Raw genomic sequence first — 10,026 nt, forward strand, 5'->3', positions numbered from 1 at the left:
AAATTCACTCGACACATGCAAAGAAACAAGCACCTCAAACAGCTGTAAAGAATTTGGCAGTTTCAGAATTACAGAAGAAAATCAAATCTTTTGTCTTTGACCCATTAATGTACGGGGTGTGAATTGTCCCTCTCCCTTTCCCATATAGAGAAAATTTTTTCTTCCTTTTTGTTTGTCAAACAGAATACAAGAGACAATTGCTTTCTTCATCCCAACCCCAACGCTTACGTCCTTTGGTTCAGATCCCTTTGTGGTCCACAATGGGAATTTGAAGAAAGAAGTGGAAGTTTTGTCAATTTTAAGAGTGAAGTTGGTGGTGAACAACTAAGACACTTTGACCTTCCAAAACCAAGATACGTGTTCTTAGCACATAGAAATTCGGGGTTAACAGTAAACCGCGTGAGCTTCGGGGTTAGAACATAGAACCCCAAACACTGGCTCACATGCCGGCAAGTGCGCCGGTTAAGGTGGGTAGCTTAGCTGGCCCCTTTTGGCTCAGGGAAGAAATAAAGAGACACTGACACTGTTGGAGTCACATGCCCTAAGTGTGGTGTCCTGCCTGCTGACTGCCTTCGACCTTTATTCACCATTTTTAGTCTTATTGGCTCTGCTTTTTATAGACCTGTTTTTCAGTTTGGTCTCTCTTTCAAACTCTGTGGCTTGGTCTCTCGTAATTTGATGACATTTGCGCATGAAATGAGGATCATTCTTTTGGTTGGTTTTAGGGCTCAAAAAGTAGGATAGTCAAAACATTTAAGCGATTGCCTTTTATAATGTGAAGGGCTCTTTCTTCTTTGGTCTTCCTAGATTTTGATTAAGTTAGACTGGTCATTAGCTGCCTATCACATTTGGGAATGATTTGAAGTATGGTGGACTCCTACTTTCCAAATTCCAATGGAAATGCATTAAAGGTTGAGGATAGAGGAAGGGAAATATATTGACATTGTATTTAGAAGGTTTTTCTTGGGCTAAATCAAACGAAAATGCACAAATTTAAGTGAGGTAATTAACATGTATAATGATAGCCTATAGTGACATTTGGTATAATCAATAAATACTTTCAAAATATTTTACAAACTTTTCCTAATTATTCTTGTTACTTGCTATAAGGTCGAAAATTAGAACTGAACATAAAAAATCATATTAGTTCGAGCTTGTGTTTTAAGTGAATAAAAAAATAAAAGAAGCCAAATCTTGTTTATGAAGTGATTGTAAATATTTGCTTAAACATGATGCATGAACATATGATTGCTTTAATTTATCCATTCCCTTAAGATATGTATATCCATAATTTAGGGATGGAGAATTTTGCTTAGGAAAGGAAGTCTAGTCCATCCATCTCTTAGAATTTTATTGACCAATATCCTTTTATAGTCAAGCCAAGATCTTATATTATTCCCTGAAAACAGGCGGATTAATGCATATAGAATTTTCAATCGAGCAGCTTGCATGGTGAGTTAGCATCAATTCATATGGTTTCCAATATGCACAAGTATTAGTTGCTCTTTATGGCAATATGCACAAGTATTTGATAATCAATGCATATGGTTTCCAATAGAATCAACTGTATATAGTTGCCGCCAGCTAGCATCAATCCATCCTCCATGGCTCCTTCCTTTATGGAATTTCTTAACACTGTTCGTTAGAACTATTTAATTAGCATCTTTACACATGCATGTGAATTACTTGTTATTTGTAAATCCTAACATTAAGTATTAGGGAAAATGATTCTCCCACGTGTGAGATTCCAATGGTTCATTCTCAAAGGGAGGCTTCGTGTAAAGTAGCCAATAGATTTATAGATACTAACCATAACATAATTGAGATTGATTGTGGATTGCATTGCATGAAACTTTATGCCAGGTTGAGTATTTTTTTTTTTTAATTTTGGCCTAAATGTGGCATAGAACCATCCTCGAATCTCATCTTCTGTAGTCCATTTTACACAAAAGAACCGCCACAATTCAATCTTTTAAGATATCAAAATGCTTCTAGAACCCTTATATTCCAGTCAATCAAAAAGCAAATATTAATTTCAAATTAACCCATTAGATTTAAACGTAGTACGTACGGAATGATTATTAGAATAAAAGTGTATGGAAATTTTGGAATCATGATATAAAATTAATAACTCTTTTACAGATGGTAAGGAAAATTAATGGTTAGTATATCCGTGATCTAGTATTGGAGAAGTTTAAAAACTTTTCACAAGCAAATTTATACTTCTATCACCCATTTAATTATTATTTAAGTAATGATGAAAGAGATGTCGATTTTTTCTGAATTTAACGAAGTATCTAATTTCACATCTCGACAAGATAAGTCCAAGATAATTTTAATAAAAAATAAGACAAGTTTCAGATAAAAATTCAGGAAACGAAAATTCTCCATCCCTGATAGATGCTCGTGAGGGCAAGGTTGGGGAGAAAATTCCTTCCTAAGACGGGGACGGGAATAGGGAATTCACTTCCTGCTCCAAACCAGACTTGCTGACATCCCTGTCGGTAAATAAATGTGTTAGTTTTAGCATAAACAAGTTGGAAGGGGAAAGAAAATTTGAAGTTGGCAAGCATTGAATTGATGCTAGGTTAATAAATCACGATATAAATGAGGACAATTCAAACCATATATATATATATATTAAAAAAAATTAAATTTTACTTTTTAAGTAAAGAGATCATGTAATAATTAATGAATTAAATATTTGAGTACAAATATATATACTTAAAAACTATTTATATAATTAAAGAGATTCTTCTAAGTTGGACCTGCCAAAACATATTTAGTGACGAGTAATGCAGCAACTACGAGCCTCAATTGTAGCCACTGCATGCGATTACACATATTAAGTTTCCTTTATTCGATATTTTTGTTTTTTCATAAAAATATAAAATATCAACCAATTGAAAAAAATTCCCGAACCCCTCCTGCCAGCATTTGTTCCAAAACGTATTGCGATTTTATGTGTACCAAAAAAGAAACCAACTACCCATGTGAAGCTGACAGCAAAAGAAGGATGCCTCATGATCCCATTACTCAAAGGAGACTATGTATTCTGTTGGTTCTGTGAATGTGCTAGGAAACCTTAGGCAGCCTTGTCTAGTACCATTGCAAGAAAAAAAAAATGGTATTGGTTTCATGAAATTTCCCTTTCATTGCACTACTTGAATTATAAAGGTCATGTGTTTTTGAGGCTAGCTTTATGCTAATCGCATATATGTTTTCAAAGTTTTCAAAGCTTTACGCCTCAAACATTTCCTATTATGTATATGCCTTGCACATGGGGATTGAAATTGCTTTTGTCAATAGAATTTACATATACCCCATTTTTGTACCCTAAAACAAAATCAAGCCAAAAATATATTACTGAATGCTAAGTAATTTACATGGTTTGTGTTGTTCTTTTCATCACTCACTACAACGAAAAGGATCCAGCTAATCCCACCCATCTCTCTTTTGAGTTGGTGTCTGCTTCGAACAATGTTTGCGGTTATATATCCTATTATTACCTACCTAGAAAAGACAGGAAAAAATCCAAAAGGGTAGAGTGTACTAACGGAACCAAAGACAACCTAATTTGTTTTAATGCAATTTACGTTGTTTCTTTTGTGTTGTTGTTCTTTTTAAAATCTTTGTATTATCCCCTTCAAATTGCAGAGTCCTTTATCCAAGTTTCTTTTATTTTGTGGTGGGGGGTTTTGGATATTTAATGTATCAACAAAGCGAATGCTTTGTAGAGAGACTTGTTTGGATATGATTAGCCCTTTTGTTTCGTAATAAGATTCTTCTTTAATTTGTCCATGGCTTTTCCTCAGATCGTGTCCACATATTTTTGAATTTCTTTGTTTTATCCCACATGTATGAAAGAAAGCATTTTATGTAAAGGGAGATTCTTGGCCTCATCGACTTTGTTAATTAACTGACTGAGAACACTACTAATATAATAATGCCACATCTCCAAGAACATTTAGCAAAACCATATTCCAATTCTATTGGAGACTTCCTCTCTCTCCCTCTCTTCGATTTTTTCATTTTTTATTTCAAAAAAAAAAATTTAAAAATTGACATTCTCCTTTTACAGTAATACTTTTTTAAAATTTTAAAATAAATATTCTTCTGATGGCACATAGTCAAGTGATCAGACAGGTAGGATGCGGACGTAAACTTATTAACCAGCCTACATTAATTTCGTCATGAAAATTAGGTGCCTCTCAAAGTTTTGAGTCTCCTGGATATGTACTTTGAATATGGTAGTAGCTTGTGTTTTGTTAATATCACATTTATAGTGGCAGGGTGGCGTTTGGTTCCCTTGCCTGCTTCGTGTAAAGTTGTAAATGCTCTTCATGCTTTTATGCCCTGCTGTGATTTACTAGTGATATATATTGCCACCAGGCAGATAGGAATCTCAACACTCACTACCCCAATTTTCTACCTTCCAAACCCTCCTAATTTAACCAAGTGGGACAGTTCCTTGCCATTGATTAGAACTATCCAATACAGCCTACAATTCTACCTACTTCAATGGCAGACCTCTTCTGCAGATATCATTTGGTATTACTGATATATCTAAATGAATTGAGTATTTAATGTCTTAAAATGTTAGTTCCAGTGGCAGTTCTTAAAGTATACATGCTACTAGTACTTTATAGGCAGGGGGCTCTCTATGTTAAACTATTGAAAAGGAAAGACTTTTCATCATTTGGTAATGAACTGCAACTACCTTCTGATTAAGACCGACATATCTTACCACTTTTGTTTAACAAAACAAGTTTTATTATTGTGGAAATAAGCTAACTTGAGATGAGATATTGGCCTGCAAATCCGAATTAGTCTAGTGGTATGGATTCAATTAGGACCTATGAATTGCAAGTGGTGCAAGGTTTAAAAATTTTAGCCACTAGGATTTCTAGTGTCAGGAAGGAAGATAACAAAGGGTCCGGCTAGCAATTACCAGCTACATTGGTTTGCATTAGAAAAATAATTTTGGAAGTCAAATGGCATAGTCAATTATCTGTTTAACTGCATGAAAGCTACTAGATAACTACTCAATAGTCTTGGCCGGGTGCAGGCTACCATTGCAAATAAAGTTAATTAGCATTTACCCTAATTAATTATGCATCCAAATATGAACAAAACAACATGCCAAAAGAACAAGACATTTGGGGTTAAGGGCAATGTTACGGTTTGAAGGAGTAAAGTTCTTCTTCTCTTTATTCGTTAATTGTAATTTCAAATTATATGGAGAAGACGACAGTATTTGTATTTTTCCAATTTCATCGGATGTCCTAATATAACTACATACATGACTATAAAACTAATAGAGTTGTTTGTTAATTTTTATAATTTGTAGTTGCCGGATTTTGACCAAATAATGGAACTAACTAGGAGGACTCAAAGGAGCCTTGTTTCTGAGGGGAATCTTGGCTGTTAACAATAAGCTTGCTAGTTGTTTTCTGTTTGTAAGCAGAATCTGTAAGATGCTTGTGTTTGGCATTATCTAGTTGTAATAATTCGGGCATAGTTGAATTTTTTTTTTCGGCTGATGCAAACTTCATGACAGCAGGATTCAATTAATCGAATGTTCCCAACGAGATGTTTGATCAGATAAGCAGACTTTGGGGAAAGAAGATTCGGATCGAGCCATATTGTTGTCTAAAGCTTGGGACTATGCTACTAAAATTTACTACTTGTCTGATGGAATGTCATTTTCCTTATGTCAAGTTGGGTTTTGACATGTCTTTTACATAAAAACAGGACTCGTGAAAATGATCGGACTAGTTGATCCCCCAATGTCGCCATTTCTTGTCTAATCTAATCACAATTTGAACTACCTGTCCTTCAAAATAGCAATGTAACATGATCCATCTCTTTGAGCCAGAAACATACGGTGGATTTTTAAGTCAAATGTTAATTTTTGTTATGATTATCCTGTCGCCCTAATCATCATACTACTGAAACTGATGCTGTTCGTTTATTTTTTATATTGAAAGAATGCGTTTAATGCTTAAATAGAGAAAGAAATGTTCAACGAAGATTAGAAATGGAGCTCCTGATACGAAAGAAGTACCAAACTTATGTGTTCCGAGTGAGGTTGGTTGTAGGGCAATTGGGCTAAAACTTGCAACAAACCAACCCATTCGAACTGCTGTTGGTTGGTCTGAGATTGGGCCTCAAAGTTCAATAAGAATATACGAGATTAAAGCAGCAGTGTTGAGAGACAAAAAGACCCATCGTCATGATTAACAAGCCTGTATTCCTATTTTGCAATCTGGGTATCCCTCCTAGGCGTTTAAGAATAGATTTTAGAACGACATCGCTTAGCAGGTTAGGCCAGTGGACAAGCACTTGGGCTTAATGGATTGGATAGGATCAGGGCCTTTGGAATTGATAACATGACTTTTTCCTCTCATGGATTGTCAAATACAGGGCTGCCCTGATTCTTGTTTTTGGGTTTTTGTTAGATGATGGACGTGATGCCGGGCCATGGCTAATTGGTTGTTTATCCCTTGCAGGCTGCCATGCCACAACCAAATCTTAATTCTGAGTGTATCTTTTCTTGTAAACTAGCACACTACTATTATCTTTTGCTTAAGTGAACTCTAAAAACATTCTTGTTTCTTTAGCAAATTTAGCATTCTTTCACTCTACACAATCAGGACTAATTTATAATAGCTTAAGATATTTTCATTTTATCATGTGCTGTTCAGATGTTGGACTCACGTAATGCAACTCCTCCAAGGGATGAACGTCTCAAAAATTTCAGAATCGGCCAAGCTTTGAGCCAAGTGTAACAGTCTCCAGGACCAACGAAGTGAAAAAAAAATAGAAGGCGAAGGAAGGAACCCTTGGGAATAGTCACTCCAATGTTTGACCCTTAACGATTTTGACTCTTTCAAGAAAGACCAACGCCTAGATTCGGTGTCTGTGTGTGATAGGTGAGAATGGATTCCAGTACTCATTTATAAACTGGGGTCAGACTGCATTCAACTCCGAAACCAATTAAGAATCTCATGGCAAGGGGACAGGGACCCATCTGATCATCTGCCACTTTTGACTAATATTCCACTCATTTTGACTGCTCAACGCAACTGCTGTTTCTCCTCCTTTGGAGCCTGCTTTCAAACTAAGATTCATGCACCATTCCATACGCAAGATCTTTGTGTTAAACCAGTATTATAATGAATTTCTTATTTTTTTTAAAATTACAAACTCTTTTTTTAAAATAATAAAATACATATATTTACTATTAAGTTAACTATTTAAATGATGATATAAATCCTTTTTAATTTTAAATTTTACAAATTAATTATAACATTTTAATTTTTTAATTTAAAAAATTATTTTAATTTAATCTTTTAATATTTTTTATTTAAATAAATTGACATGGGACTGTCACGTCACCTAACATGTTAACATGTCATTGCACGTTATATTTTAGATCCAAGATGTCACATGACACACCAAGAAGTTGCCACATGGTGCTCTTACACTTCAAAACAAGATGTGCTCTTACTAAAGTTTAACTCAAATACCTCAACAAATATGTCAAAGGCTTTACCATCACACCCAAGGCTTCACTAATGGTTATAACTTATTTTTTTTTTGTCTATTTTTTTCTTATTTATTTTTTTCTCAAAATTACATCGATTTGAAGTATTTGTATATTTTTAAAAACTCTAGTTATTAAAACTGTCCGAAGTCTTCCTCTTCAAAAAAGAAGGTTCCAAAATGTAGTTTTGAGGAAAGAAATAAGAAAAGAAGAAATAAAGCACAAGGAAGTTATAACAATTAGTAAGGGCCTGGATGTGGTGGTAAAAGCTTTGATATAATTACTAGAGGTTTGAGATCTAAAGCTCGAGAGCATATCTTATTTTGAAGAATAAGAGCACTATTGCTACAGTAACAATTAATTCAAACAAAAAATAATTGTACGTAAAGGTTAATTTAAAAAATATTAAAGGATTGAATTTAATTTAACAAAAAATATTCGAGAGATTAAATTGAAGTAATTTTTAAAATCAACATAACAATTAATTTAAATAGAAAATAATTGCTATGTGACTTTTTGTGATGATGTGGTAGTGCCACAGTAATGATTAATTTAAACATAAAATATTAAAGAGATTAAATTAAAATAATTTTTAAAATCAACGTAACGGTTAATTTAAAAAATATTAAAAAATTTAATTTAATTTAAATAAAAAATATTCGAGAGATTAAATTGAAGTAATTTTTAAAATCAATATAACGATTAATTTAAACGAAAAATAATTGTCACATGAATTTTTTGATGACGTGGTAGTGCCACCATAACGATTAATTTAAACAAAAAATATTAGAGGGATTAAATTGAAGTAATTTTTAAAATTTAAAAATTAAAATATTAATTAATTCAAATAAAAAATAAAAATATTAAATTAAAATAATTTTTAAAATTAAAAATTATAATATTATGATTTTGAATAAATGAATTAAATTGAAGATAACATCCTAATGCAAGAACTTCTTAAGTATTTTAACCATATTTTATTTCAAGAACGATTTGGTTATTACTTTTTCATTTAAACAATGAATTTATGAATATTATATTTTAAAAGGGTTGAAGTACCTTAATTCAGTAGTAATGGTTTTATATAACTTTTCTTTGTTTAAGGGAAAACACTAGATATGTTTTGATCTTCTGAATTAAAAAAATTGTAGTTAAGAAAAAAAAGTCATTATCAAATGATACTCAATTAAGTTAAATTGAAGAATCATAATGATAAAAAATATGGGCAATCAAGTAGCCATATTCTGAAACTTTATTGGTAATGCCGGCAATTAACCTTTCTTGATTAGTAAATTCATGCTGGCAAGGCTATTTAATAAATATACATTAAAAAATTAAAAATATAACATGAAAGTTAACTACATAAATAAATATATAAATATAATAATAATAATTATATTTTTCAGCTTGGCAATGAGATTCCCATTATTCCACTCCCTGACATAGACATGCAATATGAGCACCACCACTTAGCTTTAACCTCAAGTATTAATTTTTTAAGGAAACAAATTACAATTATTTTATTCTCATTTTCCCCTTTCAATGAGTTTGAAACCAAAAAAAGTTAGGTCTGATTACCGACCAAAAATTTAAATAAATTAAAATATGGTTGTGAAATCCACATAATTGTATTCAAATAATAATGAGAACTATTAATTAATTAAACAACAAATAATAAAAAGGAAATAGAAAGTTGTGGATGCTAATGTGCATCGAGCTCATCACCGATATTTATAAAATTTTCAAATTAATTAAATAGTATTTAGTAAGTTTGTTCTTATCTTTAACTAATTTCTTTAATATTATTTTCTTGTTTTTGGTAACTTACCTTTCAAAATTTTGATAATATTATAATCGAAATTAATTGCATTTTTGTGGGTCAATGCTTGTGGTCCATCCATGATCACAAGATTAAAATAATTTTTTTATATGAATTATGATTACTCCCATTTTCCATTACTTTTTTTAATAATATTTTGTTGGAAAAAATATTTTAATTTTTTCTCTCTCCTCGCCCTTCATTAGAAGAGAGAGAGAGAGAGCGAGCGGTGGGTTTTGATTTGAATATTTCACATGAAAGCTCTGCTTTTTCTTGTTTTTTTTTTTTTAATATTAATTTTCTTTTTGAAAAAGATATATTTGGCATAGCCGTTACAACTCACCTATTTGTTGCGCATAACGTTTTAATGATTTTCTTAATCAATTTCTTTTATTAATAAATCGGTACATTTTACCAATAATAATATTATTTAATACACAAAGGTGAATTGAATTTTTCAATGAAAACAACTTGACATAGGATACTTCTTTTGTGTAAATAAAAAAAACTGCCCTTAAATGTGAAGAAAAAGAAAAGAAGAAAGACTGAAAGAGAGAAAAATATGCTTTATTTATTTATTTATTCTATTTGTCTCAAATGAATTTCTCAGATCTATTCTAGAAAAAAGGAAAATAAAAAATTATTAACCCTAATTTTA

The sequence above is a fragment of the Theobroma umbraticum genome, unplaced genomic scaffold, assembly GCF_002168275.2.
Source record: "Theobroma umbraticum cultivar Fairchild unplaced genomic scaffold, ASM216827v3 scaffold_30.0, whole genome shotgun sequence".
In the NCBI taxonomy this organism is placed as follows: Eukaryota; Viridiplantae; Streptophyta; class Magnoliopsida; order Malvales; family Malvaceae; genus Theobroma; species Theobroma umbraticum.